Genomic DNA, 6200 nt, shown 5'->3' on the forward strand with positions numbered 1-6200 from the left:
GCTAATAACATGTAGTACAACATCATTTAAAAAGTTAAGCACTGCCTTGGTTTCAAACAGAGGTTCTGGGCCAAGAAACAGTGTCGGATGTAAGGGGATATTTTGTTGGTATGTTAAAGGAAAGTGCCTTCTACGCTCTGTTTCTGCTTCCCGGCACTCCAGCAAGACGTGGAGTATGGTCAGCCTTTCACCACATCTTCCACAGAAGGGGGGGCTCAGCACCAGTTAAAAGGTATGAGTGTGTACCATATGTATGCCCTATTCTGAGTCGGCAAAAGAGAACTTCAGATCGTCGTGACTTTGTTAATGATGGCCAGTTCCCTAAATGTGGCTTAATTACATGAAGCTTGTTCAATGTTTGTTGATCCCATAAGTGTTGCCAATAGTTTCGGAGTTTTTTGCGTAAGAATGACTTCAAGTCTGTGGCAGGAATGGGTATGGACGAATTGCTAGGTTTTGTAGCTGTGGTAGTTGCCATTTTATCTGCAAGCTCGTTGCCCTCTATACACCTGTGCCCAGGCACCCAACATATTACAACCTGTTGGTTACAAGCATACATATTGCAGAGCAGAGAGTAGAGGTCGTTTATAATAGGATTTTTCTGTTTTCGTAGTGATTTTAACGTTTTGACGACACTTAAGAAATCTCTGAATATAATGGCCTCTGGGAGCTTTGCTTTTCTAATGTGTTTAGCAGCTGACAGTATTGCATAGGCCTCTGCCGGGAAGATACTAGTTTCAGGATGTAGAACGTTGGATTCCGAAAATGATGGGCCAACAGCCGCGTAGGATACGCCGGCTTGTGACTTTGACGCATCTGTGTAAAACTCTGGGCAGGTGTACTTTGACTGAAGCTCTCGAAAGTGCATATGTATGTGCGCATCTGGGGCGTGTTTTGTTACATCTACAAATGATGTGTCGCATTCAACGATTTGCCATTGCCACGGTGGTAACAGCTTTACTGGAGCCATTAGAGGAGTTGTAAAGACAAACACCCATTTCCTCACTGAGGTTCCTTAAACGCAGTGAAAATGGCTGTCTTATTGCAGGTCGGTTACTAAAGAGAGTGGCACTAGTCATATCATTTATAGCTGAATAAGAGGGGTGCTCCTCGTTAGAGTGTACTTTCAGATAATACAAGAAACTGGAGTACGACCTCTGGAGATGCAGTGACCACTCATTTGATTCTGCGTAAAGACTTTCTATTGGGCTTGTCCTGAATGCACCGGTTGCCAGGCGGATACCTAGATGGTGAACAGGGTCCAGTATCTTTAGAGCGCTTGGAGTGGCAGACTGATACAATATGGCCCCATAGTCTAAGCGTGTGCGTATAAGGCTTTTGTATAGATTCATGAGGCACTTTCTGTCACTGCCCCATGTTGTGTGCGACAGAATTTTGAGGATGTTCATTGTTTTGTGGCATTTGTTCTTTAGGTGTTTTATGTGTGAAATGAAGCTTAGTTTGGAGTCTAAAATAATGCCTAGAAATTTTTGTTCGGTGTTCCCAGGCAATCGCAGTCCATGCAGCTTTATGTCAGGATCCGGGAGTAGGCCTCTCTTTCTTGAAAATAGAATGCAGGAACTTTTCAGTGGATATAACCAAAATCCATTCTCGAATGCCCATGCTGACACTTAATTGAGGCCAAGTTGAATCTGTCGCTCGCAGACTGCGAGATTACAGGACCTGAATCCTATTTGCACGTCATCAACGTAAGTAGAATAAAATATGTTTCGTGGCATGTATGCACGCAAAGAATTCATTTTTACTATAAACATAGTGCAACTAAGTACACCACCTTGTGGTACACCAGTTTCCTGAATAAATGGACTGGACAGGGCATCGCCAACTCTAACACGGAATGTGCGATTGGATAGGTAACTTTCAATTATATTAAGCGTATTACCATAGATGCCCATTTCTGAGAGATCCCTCAAAATACCCTAGCGCCAGGTTGTGTCATATGCTTTTTCGATGTCAAGAAACACGGCCAGAAAGAATTGTTTGTGGACGAAAGCGTCACGAATGCATGTTTCAATGCGCACGAGATGGTCGGTTGTGGAACGACCTTCTCTAAACCCACATTGATATGGGTCGAGTAATTTGTTTGCTTCAAGGAGATGTAAAAGCCGACGATTAATCATCTTTTAAAATAGCTTGCAGATGCAACTTGTTAATGCTATGGGCCGGTAACTTGCGATTGAGGACGGATCTTTTCCTTGTTTCAAGATAGGTACCACAATAGCTTCTTTCCATGAATCTGGAATGTACCCTGCTGCCCAGATGGTGTTGAAAATGGACAGTAGTGCTACTTGTGTGTCAGGATGAAGATGTTTAATCATTGTGTACATGACTCTATCAGGTCCCGGGGCAGATTTCATACAGGTGTTCAAGGCAGCTTTGAGTTCGGCAGTTCTAAATAGTAGGTTATAAGGTTCATTGGGGCTACATTTACGGTTCAACGCCTTACTTTCCGCTACTGCTTTGTGTTTGAGAAATGCCTCTGAATAATTGGCCGAACTGGATACACGCTGAAAATGTTCCCCAAGTGCTTTAGCCTGGTCTTCAAGGCTGTCGCCTTGATCATCTACCAACGGCAATAGGAAAAGTTGCTGACTTGATAATTTGCGTAGTCTGTTCCACACTTTTGCTTCCTGCGTGTAGGAATTTATACTCGAGATGAATTTTTCCCAGCTCTCTTTTTTAGCTCTACGTCGCGTTCGCCTGCCTTGCGACTTCACGCGTTTGAAATTTAGGAGATTTTCTGCCATTGGGCACTTTCGTAGCAAGCCCCAAGCCTTATTTTGATTCTTACGAGCAGTCCTACAATCTTCATTCCACCATGGAACACGCCTCTTTTTTGGAGCCCCATTTGTTTGTGGTATGCACTCGAATGCGGCGTCAGTTATAAAATCGGTAAAAAAGGTGACAGCATCGTTGATATTAAAATCGTTAAGAGCATTTCGAGGCATCTGTGTTATTTGGTAAAATTTTTCCCAATCGGCGGAATCTAGTTTCCATCGAGGGGTCCGTGTAAAGAGATCATGTTGTTCTGATGTTTTAAGACAGATTGGAAAGTGATCACTGCCATATAGGTTCTTAATTACGTCCCATTCCAGGCAGGGCTGAACTGTGGCAGAGCAGATAGCTAGGTCTATTGCAGAGTAACTATTGTGTGCCATACTGTAAAATGTCGGCTCTTTCTTATTGAGTAGGCATACACCGGAGTTCAAGAGAAACTGTTCTATCATGCGGCCCCTCGCATCGCACCGCGGGTCACCCCAGAGCGGATTGTGTGCGTTGAAATCACCGAGTAGGATAAATGGCTCCGGAAGCTGGTTTATGAGAGATTTGAATTCTAAGTTGTTTAGTTTATAGTCAGGAGGGATATATATGGAGCAGATTGTTACAAGCTTATTAAGTATAATCGCTCGAATAGCAACTGCTTCGAGAGGGGTTTGAAGTATCAACTGCTGGCTAGCAGTAGAGTTTATAGTGATGATTGCAACGCCGCCTGCCGAGGCAAGGGCGTTCTCGCGGTCTTTACGAAATATGACAGGAATTCAGGAAGTTCGTGTTGATAGATTTTAGATATGTCTCTTGGATACAGAGTACTTTGGGGTTATATTTTTCTAGCAGTTCCTTAATGTCATCAAGGTTACGCAGTAGACCTCTAGCATTCCACTGAAGGATCTGCGTCGCCATAATAACAAAAAATAGAGGGGAGGTGTACTCTGCATGCCAAGAGTTCTACATTTATGAAATGCTTTTCTTTCCGGGACCTGTTATTCTCGGCTTTTCTTTTGCGGCACGCTCAAGAGAGCTGCGCCGCTCATTCGACACCGATGGTGCCGAGATGCTTGGGTTTGTATCCATTGCCTCCCGGGAGGCACTGGATGAGCGCGCTGCGCGCGAAGAGACATGTACTTTAGGCCTCCCCTCACGAGGAGAGGCGCTTAGGACCAGCGAGCCGCTAGGCTGCTGGTCCGTCTTCGAAGATGGCAGAGCGGCATCTGCCGCGTCCGCCTTGGGGGCGGGAGGCGGATCCACCGGCCCTACATGTGAGGTCCGAGCGGTCGCCTTCGACCGTTGTGACACTGCCCCCTTCTGTGCCACATCGGCGTAAGTAGTGCACTGCACTATTGAGAAACGCTTTCGTGCTTCCGTGAAAGAGATGTTTTCTTTGATTTTCAGTGTTATGATTTCTTTTTCTTTTTCCAGGCAGGGCAAGATCGAGAGTATGAGGGGTGCCCACCGTCGCAGTTTGCGCAGTGGAGTGCGTTGTTACAGTCGTCAGCGGGATGGTCATGGTCACCGCACTTAGCACACGTGAGCTGCCCTCGGCAGCTCAGAGATCCGTGGCCATACCTCTGGCACTTGAAACATCTCCGAGGGTTGGGTATGTATGGCCTGACGCGTATTTTGATATATCCTGTTTCAATATACTCAGGAAGTCTGCTCGAGCCAAATGTCAAAATCAGGTGCTTGGTAGGTATTTCTTTGTCATCACGGCGTATTTTGATTCTTTGCACGTTGATCACATTTCCATCCTTCTAGAAATTCCACTTCACTAAGGTCGATCGATTAAGTCGTCGTCTGAAACTACCCCACGAACAGTGTTCATGGACTTATGCTGCGTGACTGTGATCGGAATGTCTCCGATTTTCTCAAGAGTTGTCAATTACTCGTGTTGGTTTTTGCTGCAGATTTCAAAAAGCAGATCTCCACTTGCCATTTTTGTTGCTTTGTAGCCTGGGCCAAGCTTTTCTGCAAGGCATTTGGACATAAGGAACGGGGAAATTACTCGAGCTGATTTTGCTTGTTGTTCACTGTGCAGTACATGGAAGCGAGGAAAGTTTTCTTTGGTTCGGCTCAGGAACTGAAACGTGACATCGGTGCGCCCTCTCTTGAGAGGGCGATCAGGTAGGGGAGGAAAGGGAGTACCCATTACTTAAATTCAGCAGCGATGGTAGCCACCCACACCGAGCCCAACGAGGGGACGCTACAAGGCTTAAGTAACACTCGCAGACGCCAGCTATACATCACTGCTATAACCTGATATAATAGACCCTATGTTGGATGAACTACACCAGGTTAACCCTTACTGCCTGGAAGATTGGAAGTAAAACGAAGTAAAGAGAAGACAGGACAGATGGAAAGTGAGAGAGAAAGACGAAGACTGGAGGGAGAGAGAGACAGGAAAAGGCAACTACCGATTTCCCCCGGGTGGGTCAGTCCGGGGGTGCCGTCTACGTGAAGCCGAGGCCAAAGGGGTGTGTTGCCTCCGCCGAGGGGCCATAAAGGTCCAAGCACTCAGCATCGGCTCAACCCCCAGGATCCCCTTTTCTCCGGACACGGCTAAGCCACGCAAGGTTAAACGTGGGAGGGTCCAACCCTCGTGTGCTCGGGTCCGTGGTGGCGCAACTCACCAAACGCGTGCTTGCGCAGACGCCCCTGCGGGGAGACCAGCGGATTGAGGCCTGGGCCTAGGCCGCGGTAGGGGCGGTAGATCTCTGTATTACTTATGTAAGTGCTTCTGTATTTCATTGTTTATTTGTCGTCATAACGCGGCAATGATTTCTGACAAATGTAATCTATAATGCATTGTAATCACTCTTGCCTTGGCGGCCGAAACGTTGCCGGCAGTATTGAATAAATAAATATTTGACTCGTACAGCCACTTTTTTGTTCGTTAGAAAGTATAGCCTTCAGCCGCGCTGGCACTGACTACTACACAGGCTATCTATTCCATTTAGATTCTTCCTCATGTTTACGTTGCACACCATCTAGGACCAGCAATGACGGCAGGATATGCGTCTATAATGCACAGTTCTGCAAGTATTCTAACCACTCGGAAGGCAATGCGAAGCTTCACTGGTATTATCTTAATTACTGTAGAGGTTCTATCTTACTGATCCGTGGTATCATTTAAAATGTCAACTTGAACCATCGGACGTACCAGGAAACAAGTGTGAAGATGCACGTCAGATGTGCGTTCAATATATGTTCGCTCGCACATTAGACACTTCGTTTGCAAAATAGCTACGCAAACGATCAAAGGTGCTATTTGCGTGTCTGGCTCGATAATGTATTCATAATATAGTGAACTCTTTCTAGGGAAGTCAATACCTTTACTTTGACGCACTAGCTGAAGCTTTTAGCATAATGAAAAAAAAAATATTCGAACGAAATTTCACCAATAT

This window comes from Dermacentor silvarum, chromosome 9 (genome assembly GCF_013339745.2).
Source record: "Dermacentor silvarum isolate Dsil-2018 chromosome 9, BIME_Dsil_1.4, whole genome shotgun sequence".
Lineage (NCBI taxonomy): Eukaryota > Metazoa > Arthropoda > Arachnida > Ixodida > Ixodidae > Dermacentor > Dermacentor silvarum.